The sequence below is a fragment of the Camponotus floridanus genome, unplaced genomic scaffold (assembly GCF_003227725.1).
Source record: "Camponotus floridanus strain SB8 unplaced genomic scaffold, Cflo_v7.5 scaffold101, whole genome shotgun sequence".
In the NCBI taxonomy this organism is placed as follows: domain Eukaryota; kingdom Metazoa; phylum Arthropoda; class Insecta; order Hymenoptera; family Formicidae; genus Camponotus; species Camponotus floridanus.
In genome coordinates, this window is record NW_020229217.1 from 504,221 (window position 1) to 516,459 (window position 12,239).

A 12,239-nucleotide genomic window follows, 5' to 3' on the forward strand; every position below is an offset into this window, starting at 1 on the left:
GCTTCGAGTTTTTGGTGATCGTTTAATTGACCAGTCCGACCGAGACTGGTTATTTTTTACAATCAAGGATACGGTAGAAACTATTTTAAAAGAACGCTTCGAAATTATGTTTGATTATTTACCCAAGTTTGAAAATGAAGTTACGGAAAAAAGCTTGGATAATTTAATATTCGGTTTCATGGATATTGAGGCTAAATTAGAAGATCGACGATATGAAGAGATTCCTTCAATAGAAGAATATCAACAAGAAGCTTCATCTTTTTTGATGGAGTACAACGATACACATCGTGATAAGATTGATATTGTACTCTTTCGTTATGCACTTAAACATCTTATTAGAATTTGCCGTGTTTTGGCGATTTCATGCGGAAATATGCTACTAGTCGGTACTGGCGGTTCAGGAAGACGGAGCTTAACAAAACTTTCTGCCGCAATGCATAAATACGACTTTTGTCAGCCGGAAATCAGCAGTATATATGGCATGCAGGAATGGCGAGAAGAGATTAAGAACGTCGTCAGGTGATATGATGTTATATAATGCTTTAGTATATTATGAATTGTATTAATGCATACTACTTACGTCCGCGGAATATCGATATATCGAACGCGTGCAACATTACATATCGATGATATACATGATTCCCAATGTCCCTTTCATAAAATAGACAATTCCTTTCATTTAATAAAGATCAATAGAACTTTAATGGAAGATTACACAAAGAAATACGAATAAATTATAATCTGCCGCATAACGATAGCCATCTCTCCAATCTTTCTAACCGCTATTTACATACACTGTATACACGCACCACGCATGCACACAATCCCTTATATTTTCCGGAAGTGAAGCCCCCTCCTAAATGGGGAGCGGAACCCATTGTAGCTACGCATGTACTTTGCAAGATAAAACGAAGTTCACATGAATTTGCAACTTTTTATGCGAAGCAAGATTCATCTCAAATCAAATTTTAATTTCAAATTAGAAATAGATTTAGGTTAGATTATATCTTTCGAAAGTGGAACCCCACCGTAGGGGGGGGTGGAACATATTGTATCCACGCATGTACATTTCACCTTGACTCTTGAAACGTACATAATGTCTAAAAATTGCACATAATTCGTTAAACCTTTTTTATTAATAACTTTTTAATAAATGACGAGCAACACTTAAAACCTTTTGATACTTATTCAGGAGAGTGAGCTTGACAACATATGTCAGGATCATTGAAATCGATGAGGTCATCCGCAAAGTGCATAATTATCATATAATATAATAAAGTATAAACATTACACTTTTTATTTTACCTAAACTTTTAGTATTTGTATGTAACTTCCTTCGTTTTGCAAAGTACATATGTGGATACCGTAAGTTCCTCCTCCCCCCCTATGGGAGGCTCCATTTCTGTAAAATATAATCTAACCCAACCCGTGTCTGAAGTGTGGGATATATTTGATTTTGCACAGAAAGTTGTAAACGTAAAGCTATATAAACCATGTGAAACGAGATATTCATACGTCGGACACGGGTTGAGTATAGGTTAGTCTTTTTTGGGGGCGCAGGGAGAGGGGCGGAGCTTCTCTTCCACCTGCGCGTTTACTTAAATAATAAATGTAAACAAAAAATATAAACACACTTTCCAGATATATTTGCAACATTCTATACAAAGACCAGATATTTCCCACACTTCAAACAGGTTGGATTAGATTATACCTTCCGGAAATCGACACCTCCGTAGAGGGGCCAGAATCCTCACGAAGTCCATGCATGTACTTTACAAGACGAAGCAAAGTTACATACAAACATATATTCCATTAAATACATTTCTTCTTAAATGTACATGGTGTTATACAATTATATTCTATTCATACACGAAACTTTTTTCGATAATATTTAATAAATAATACGGCAAAATCTTTTGAAAGTTATTCAGAAAGAAAATGACCTCGGTAAATGTAAACAAAAAAAAAATAAACATATTTAAGATATAACGAAAAGATAATACAAGTATGAAATTTCAAAATTGCGTATCTCAAGAACGAAGAGAGATCGCCACAAAATTCAAACGATATACTGCTTAGGAATGAAGTCTCTACAATATATGTCAAAATAAAAATTTTTCGAATAATTTAAAGTAAACATTTACCATATTTTGTATAAAATATTTACTTTTTGATGACATTACCTAAATGTTTTACGCACAAAATAATGAGTGGAATCAATTGGTATAAAGAAAACACATAGTTATTTATAAGAAAATACAATAATTATTTATACATTAACGGACACTTCACCGATGACCTTCGTTTTTACATATGTTATAGAGGTGAGGTTATTCATCAATTTCTCTCTTTTTTTTATTTGACAGTCTCTTATAATTTCTGAGATTATTTAAGAAAAAGGTATAGTGATTGAAACGTAATTTTCTGACACCACTTACATTTAATACACAAACTAAATGAACTGTTTGTATACTGTTTGTATAAAACAGGCTTCGTTTTTTCTTACCGTTGTATTTTCATTTCCAAAAGAAGTCTCTATTTTGAGTAATATACAAACACAATGCAATTTAGATTACATAAATTAAATTTCAATTGTAAGTGAATGATTTTCAGTAAAAGTGAACTTTGCTATGTTTTGTGAAGTATATGCGTCGACGCAGTATGTTTTGTCCCCTCTTCCTACAAGAGGGCTCCACTTCTGCAACGTATAATCTAACCCAAACCTATTTCTGATTTCGTGTTTTAATATTGCACAAAACGAAATTCTTTTTAGGGTAGAGATGCAGAAAAAGGAAATCTTTCCCGTCCATGCATAAAATTCACAATTTCTGATACATTTATAATGTCAATAGAACAGAATATAACTACGAGGGCTGTATGATAAGTACCCGTGTTAGGGAAGGAAACGCATTTTTATTTATTTATTTATTTATTTCTCAATATAGTCTTCTTTCAGCTCAATATACTTATTCCAGCGATATTCCAACTGTTTTAAGCCATCTAAAAAACGTAATATGTCAAACTCCGCAAGATAGGCCTCTATTTCAGCAATGACTTCTTCGTTTGATGTGAACCGCTTTCCGCCAATTTTTTTCATTTAAAAACAAAAAGAAATCGTAGGGGACCAAATCTGGAAAATAGGATGGATGAAGCAGTAATTCAACCAGTTTTGCTGTGGCGATTGCGGATGAGCTGGTGCGTTGTCATGGTGAAAGAGCACTTTTTTCTTCGTTAAATGGGGCCGTTTTTTTATCAATTCAACATCGAATCGGCCTAATAAATCAGCATAGTACTGCCCCATGATTGTCTTCCCCTTCTCCAATCAGTGAAGATGATGCTTCGCGAATCCCAAAAAATACTATGACCTCTCCGGTCAATAGAACCATTTTCACCTTCTTTAAAGCAGGTTCGCCGGGTGAACTCCACTGTTCTTTCATTTCTGACATATAGTGATGGATCCATCAATAATTATGAAGCAATTATACTGTTATGAAAAACAACTCTTTCGGATTGCGCTTAAATATGTCCAAACAGTGCTCCGAAGTTGTCATGCGATTTCGTTTTTGTTCTATTGTGAGCAAACGCGGCACCGGTCTCACCAATAGCTTTCTCATGTCCAATTTTTCGTGTAGGATATTTTATACGCGTGTAACGATGCACTCCCGATATCGTTATGATTCCTGGCCGATCATCTGCCGGAAACTATCGTCCGACGGGCAAGAGCAGGGGCGCGATGCGCCCACATTCTTTAAAACTCATATTTTTCAAACGGAACACTTGGGCATATAACCGTATAACGGCCCAGCTTTAAAAACCCGACCGCCGTCGAAGGTCGTCGACAAAGCCCGAACATCCGGCGCGCGCCAGCCTGTGTTCGATGTCCCCGAATCCCTCCGAGCGGACCCGAACCGACTCCAAAACCCCCGCTCGGTAGGAGTAATCCCGTATTACGCCGACGCGAGATAATTAGCGCGGTATAAAAAGACGGTCTCGTCGAAACTAAAATCAGATTTGTCCGCTCCGAACTGGTATAGTGAAGAGAATCCGGTCCTAACAGCATTCTATCAAGCACTAGAAAGCAAACAGAAGGTGAAATAAACTCCGTCACGATCGAGAGATCACGGTTTTGCCGACAAGAGTGCGACATTAAAATCGCTAACCGTGCACGAACCAATCTCGGAGATGGAGAGCGAGCCGCTCCGAATCGAGAGATCTCGATCCCGTACACACATCCTTCGCGAAGTCCATCCTCGTGCTGCGAATCCCGAATACCGGACTTGCCGGTCATACCGCTGATCAAGCGCCTCCGCAACGACTATTTGCGCAATCGGAGCACATTGCAATTGTGCATCTCGCGACAAAAGTGACTACCGAACCGAGCGACAATGCTATTTAAAGCCGATAAATCAGGAGCGATTTAAATCTCGGCCGCTTGAGGCTGTAAACACGCGCCAATGCACGTGGATTCCATACGCACGATCATTGACCGTAAACATCTGCGGATAATTTAAAGGTTAAGACCTAATGAGCAATTAAGACAATTCGTGCATATGATCTAATCACAAAATACATACACACATACAAAAGCGTACAACATCCTCTCGCATATTGCACATTTACACTTTGTATTGTATTATTACTAAATAAACCACATTCAACACACAAATAAGTGCACCTCTTCTTCACACGCGCCGCTCTTTTCCAACTCTGCATTGACTATCCAGCCCGAGTTTGCGAAAGTAAACCGTGACACGCGTTCAATTGAGATGTTTACAATGTCAGTAATCTCTCTGATCTTCATCCAGCGGTCATTTCTGTTAACACAATATTATGGATTTTATTGACCATATTCTCCGTAGTCATCTCAATTGGATGGCCTAGGTGCTCATCAAAAACATGTTCGACCATGCTTGAATTCATTGAACCAATATCTGATAGTAGTCATCGAAGGTGGTCCTTATATACAGCATGTAACTTCACTTTGATTTTCTCATACGTCTTCCTATCTAAAAAAAAGAAATCAAATCACTGACCGAAGTAGGTATACAGGGCCGGTTCTAACTCAGGTCCTCTCAGGGGAGAGGTGAAGCGCGAGGGGAACCGCGGTGCTTGGGGAGTGACGTCACGCGCGGAGAAGGAGGAATTGCGGCGCGCAGTGAGTGACGTCACACGCTGGGAAGAGGGATCCGCGGCGCGACCGATGGACGAGGGGGTCTGCGAGGAGAAGGGGGACCGCGGAAAGAAGACAGTGAAGGTATAAGAAGGACAGCGCTACATGTGGGAAAAGGATAGCGCTAAGTGTGCGAAGAGGACAGTGCGACAAGGATGGCATCAACGTGTGACAAGGATGGCGTCAACGTGAGACAAGGACGACGCCATGTAAGATACTGCATAAGTGGGAAAAGGATGACACAAAGTGACAAGCATATGAAAGAGAGAAAGAGCGAGAACAACGCGTGCAAGAGAGAGAATTATAATATCGCAAGACTTGAAACGATAATAGCGCGCGCGAGAGAGAACAATAATAGCGCAAGACAACACGTGCGAGAGAGAACGATATTGCAAGAACAACGAGTGTGATAGAGACAACTCTAAAGACTTATAACTAGCGCGAGAGAGATAGCGCAAGGGATGGGAGCGCAAGGGAAAGGCCTGTAAATAAACACATTTTTTTCAATTATAAATATAAAATTTATTTAACTGTGTGTACATTGTTGTGTCATAGCGCGTGCGAGAGAGAACGATAATAGCGCAAGACAATGCGTGCGAGACAGACGCAAGGAGAGGCATGCAAATAATTAGATTTTTTTTCCAATTAAAACAAAATTTATTTAAATGTGTGCGTGTACTATACAATTTATGTGGGTGTGTGTGCTTAAAATTAAGAATAATAAAAAATATAAAAATAATAAAATAATATAAAATATAAAATAATAATAATATAAAATATAAAAATAGGGGGGGGCTGCGTTGAGCTAAGGGGGAGACTAAGAGGTCGATGTGCAGGGCTGAGGGAGGCCGCTCCTACAACAGAAAAAAAGACACACATTTCATTAGATTTAATAATTTATTTTAGGATACTTTTGATGTATATGATGTATACTTTTGATTATAATAAATTGTAAGTTACTTACAATGTTATCCATATATTTTCCATTCATTATTATACAATGCGCACAATTTATATTTTGATATAGGTTTAGATTCATGTATCTGTTTAGCCTCTTGTCGGCCATTCATATCATCGCGTAAACTCTAAAATCAAACATAATAATTGTAAATGTTTTAAATTTATTACACATCGACAAAAATATTTTCGTAGCATATTCTCATATTCATCTTCTTCCAGTTTTTCAAAATCTTCTATTGATTCCAGTTTTTCACGCAGTTTGTTTCCAATACATTTTACTTTAGAATGATTAGGTTCTATATTGAATCATTTACATCCATGATTTTTTACAAATTCTCGTGCACATATTTCTCGAGCTAGGAGAAATGTTCTCGAATTTGTGCGGGGTTTTTCCGAGCTCTTGATCTCTTATAAATTGAACAATTGAAGTTTCCAGATTTTTCTTTGAAAGTTGTTCCCGCTCATATTAAAATAATTCTTCGTCTTAAATCCGAAAACGGATATCAAATTCCTCATCGGATGATTCCTCCTCCATTTTTCTCTCCTCTCTCTCTCTCTCCATCCAATAATCATCATCATCCATTTCATCGTTAATGATAATAACGTCGTTTTCAGCCATTGCACTAACGAAACACAAGACTAACGAAACGCAAAGAAATAATATTCTAATGTCGCAGACTCCTCTTCATTATATATCTTTTAATATCTTTTGTCTCATTCCAACTAGAGTATCACGTCTCATCTATCTCAGCATTTCTCTACATCTTTAGCGGAGCGTATTGAGAAAAATTGCCAACTATTCTTATTCGTAAGGAAGGAAAGAAATAAAATCATAGATGGAATAAAAATAATTATTTATTCACGCATCGTAAAGAATATCATTTACAGCACATGTTAATAATTTACAATTGATTAATAATTCGCTGTTAAAGACATCACTCTAGTATATCGTTTTTACAGCATTGCATACAGTAGTAATATTATTATGTTGTAATACAGTTTCAAATTGTTCAAATTTTTCATTCACGAGATACGTATTCTCGCATAACCAATTGTGCATATGATCGTTACAATTTTCAAAATTAAATAAATGTAATAATGTTTGTGGTTTCATGTACAAAGAATTGCCACATAATGTGAGTTTTATGATTTTCGATTGATACATTTTGATCGATAAATCTCCAATCCTTAATGGGAAAGCAGTCGATTGTAGAAATTGTTCAATGCGTTTGCTTGCTTCCGCATCAACAAATTCCACGTTGAAACAGGCAACAGAATTTGATTGTCTCGATTATCGCCGAGAATCAGCTCCATGTACGATATAGCTCCAACGCTTATTCCAATGTCCAAATACTTATACGACGTTGGGGTTAGAACGTATCTTCTTCCAAGTATGCGAGCCGACGAAGCTGAATGCTATAAAATATAAATAATTAGACCAAAATAATAAAAAATTAATAAATAACACATTTTTTTAAATAATCGAAACTTACGTGTCATATTTTTGACCCTTCAATTTCCCCGTTTCGAATCGGAACGTAAAAATTTATATCGCTTTCTTCAGCAGTGAACCTTTCACACGCGCGATTGATGCAATACTGCAATCGTATTAGAATTAATATTAATTCAAATAGTATCACAAATTACGATGTAGAAGGGATTATTGCTGACGCGACATTTTAATTTCCTCTAAAATTTTGCGCTGATGTACGGTTGCGATGACATCATCCTCAGAACAAAGATTTAGCTAAATATAACAAAAATTTTCAAGCGCCGATGTACGGCTGCTCCTAATGTGATCAATTGTACGTGACAAAACGCGAAATTTTCAAGGTTAAAATGCGCATCGGAACAAAGATTTAGCTGAATGCGCTAAAATCGAGCGCCGATGTACGACTGCCTCTGATGCGATCATGTTAGATTTTTCAAATGTACGTGACAAAACGCGAAATTATCAAGGTTAAATTGCACATGCTACTCAGGGAAATTTTTTTTAAGATGAAATTCTAGAATGTTCGATGATAAAACAATGCAAAACGAGACGGTATATAAATCATGATAGAGAGGTACACTCCGCCAGTAGCTAAAGTGCATCAGAACAGTCATTGGAAACATTAAATTTCGAAAGTGTGCGTGTTACAAAATGGATGAACAAATTTTGAGAGCAATCCACTTTGGTAAATTCGCTGGAAGATTACATTGTGTGGAAGCAACGATGCGATACATACACCGTGGCCCATTTTAATCGACGCACCTGAATATCTCGTAAAGTTCAAAAGATACGAAAAAATTCAGACAAAAGTTGTATGGTTTCAAGGGGGACATAAGATGGTGTCATTAGTTTGAAGAGCCACCTGAAGGACACGCGAAGGTCAGCTCCAACTTTTTAAATGGGACACCCTATATGCTTTTGCATATTCTTGTAGCTCATCTCAAGAGCTTTCCAAAACACTATAATTAAGTTAGTTTTCATTAAGTACTTTCCAAGTTATGAGGCTTGAAATCATTTTTTAATTTTACATAAACCGTAAAATATCTTGTAAAATATTCATTTCATGATTGTTGTAATCATGGTGCAGTATGTGTGCAACTATTGCCTGAATTTCCTCAATTCATTTGTAGTTTATTTGATTATAGTCACATAAAATCTAATAATTTTTTTCAAAATATTCGTAGTTATAACAGTTCATTTTCATTTGCCTCATTTAACGCTAATTTAATTAACTTTCAAGGTAGACGACCTGGTCCATATTGTTTTAAAATACAAGGACAGATTTGTTATCAAATTAATAAAGCATTATATGCTGCACAAAACGAAAGTCCTACTTATGGCCAACTTTTTATCGTAGATTTAAATGAAGCAATAAATCATCGTCTTAATCAAAATTTATACATAGATTTTGAAATTGTACAAAACCTTGAACAAATAATGCGGGAATTTAATGTATTTGCTCAGTCTTATTAAATGATGAGTGAAGAATTAGAAAAGCAACGACGTTTAGAAATGGAATCTGGTGAATCTGGTGAATTATTACCGGAGTTACAATTAGTATTTACTTCAAGACTAGGATCGACGTCGATATAATACTCAAAAAACCAATGAAGTTGCTGCTGTATTCTCTACAACAGCTGATGGAGAAATTGCAGAATCATATGTTACAATACGTAATAAAAATACTAAAGCTTTATAAAAAGTTAGTATTATGGATCCAAATGTAGAACCATGAATATATCCATTATTTTATCCATATGACACTCAAGGATGGCATCGTGATTTAAAAAAATTAAATAGTGATAGACGAATAACTAGAGGACAGTATATTAAATATCGTATAGCTATTCGTATAACTATTCGTGATGAATTTAATGTTTTTTTATTAGGACGTCGCTTATTTCAACAGTGGCTTGTAGACAGCTATGTAAAAATGGAAAAAGATAGAATTGATTATTGTAAAAATCATCAAAAAGAATTACGTAGTGAAACATATCAAGGTTTAAGAGATTATTTACAAACTGCGGCTAATAATTTAAATGGGCGTATTGAGAAAATGGTTGTACTTCCTTCCACATTTACTGGATCGCCACGCAATATGTTACAAAATTATCAAGATGCAATGACAATAGTTAGTAAATTTGATAAACCAGATCTTTTCATTACTATGACTTGTAATCCAAAATGGCGTGAAATTGAAGAAAATCTTTTACCTGGTCAACAAACTTCGGATAGACCTGATATTTGTGCTCGTGTTTTTAATATAAAAAAAGATTATTTAAGTGATTTTTAATCGTTAAACAAAAATTTTTTGGTGAAATAGCAGCATTTTTATACGTTATTGAATTTCAAAAACGCGGTTTGTCACATATGTTAATTACTTTAAAAATACAATTATAAAATCACAACTCCGCAAATTGTTGATAAATATATTTCTGCTGAAATTCCTGATCCATGAGAGAATCGTATTCTACATGATGTAGTTGAAACATATGATTCATGGACCTTGTAGTGATTGGTGTTTGGTAGCTGGACATTGTTCAAAACATGATCTGAAACATTTTCTCGAAGAAACTAAAATGGATGAAGATGCTTATCCTTATTATCGCCGATGAAATAATGGAACAAATTTTGAACGGCCTGAATATGTAGTTGATAATCGTTATGTTGTTCCATATTGTCCTATTTTATCAATTATATTTAATAGTCATATAAATGTTGAAGTAGTTTCAAGTATTAAATCAGTTAAATATCTATATAAATATATTTATAAAGGACATGATGTTGCTGCTATAACTATTGAACCAATAACAGAAAGTATTGTTCTTGATCATGATAAGATACATTGAAGCTCGTTATGTTGGATCTGTTGAAACTAGCTGACGTATTCTTGATAAAAAACTACAAGATAAAAGTCATGGTATAATATGTTTACCAGTTCATTTTCCTAATGAGCAAAATATTATAATTGAAAATAAAAACATTGACAATGCAATGACTTCTGCTTTAGATCAAGTTACTATGTTAATAGATTATTTTTCATTAAACTTACGTGATGAAGAAGCAAAACAGTATTTGTATATAGAAATTGCAAGTTATTATACATTTAAAAAAGAGAAAGTTAATGGTAAAAATGTATCACGTTGGATCAAACGCAAAAGTTATTATAATTGTAGGACGAATGTATTCCGTTAGTCCAACACAAATAGAATTATTTTATTTACGATTATTGTTACTCACAGTAAAAGGGGCCACAAGTTTTAACGATTTAAGAACTGTAAATGGAGAATTTTGTTAATTATTTTCAGCAGCATGTTTAGCTTCAGGTTTGATTGAAGATGATGATGAATGGAAAAGAGCTATGAATGAAGCTGTTGGATGGATGATGCAACGACAACTTCGTAGATTATTTGTATTATATAATTATATTATTACATTGTCAATCATTACATCCTGAAGAGTTGTGGGAAAACTTTAAAGTAGCAATGTCTGAGGATTATATTCGATATTTTGGTACGTTACAGGGACAAAATAAAGCATATGTACAAATTAATAGTATGCTTCGTGCTGAAGGTAAAAGTTTTGTTGATTTTCCACAAATGGAACAATTAATAGAAAATGAAGAAGAAGAGGATTGCATGACATTTGAAGAAGCTATGAAAATAGATACCAAACAATATAAACAATTAAATAATAAGCAGAAAGAGATCGTTGATCTTATATTAAATGAATTAAACAATAATATTATCTCAAATAATTGTTTTTATATTGATAGTCCAGATGGATCAGGAAAACATATATATACAAAACTATCTATTATTTAGCTAGAATTAGAAATAAACGTGTATGTACAATGGCATTTACAGGTATTGCAGCTACATTATTACCTTTTGGAAAAACAGTTCATGAGATATTTGGATTACGAATTCCATTATTAACTGATTTCATCATCAACTATTAAAATCTAATCAAAAGAAGCTCAATATTTAAAAGAAATTGATATTTTTATTTGAGATGAACCAATAGCACCACGATATGCTTTAGAAATAATGGATCGAACATTGCGTGATATTATGAATAATGATATTCCTTTCGATGGAAAAATTGTTTTATTAGGTGATGATTTTAGACAACTTTTGCCTATTAAAGTACATGCTACTCGAATTGAAATTGTAAATCTTTCTATTAAGTTTAGTTCTCTTTGGAAGCATTTCGTAAAATTCTCTTTAATACAAAATATGCGAGTTCTTCCAGAAGAAATTGAATTTGTAAAGTTTTTATTGAATGTTGGAGATGGTACATTAAATGATCTTAATGATAATATACAAATTCCTGAATGTTATATAGCGTCTATTAATGCTGATATTGTGGAAGATATATATGGTGATTTAATAAAAAAAAAAAAGAGTTTATGTTTATTTATATTCATATATATACAGGATCGGAATAGGATAGTTCGGAAATTTAATCGACAAATTTTCAGAGATTGTCAGAGGCATCATAAGAATCATTTTTTGCAGATGTACCTGGGGTAGGAAACGTGTCATTACATCGCTATGTATCATCGGAATGTTCAAAAGAGTCGGGACCTCGAAATATCAACAAAAAATAGAAGTT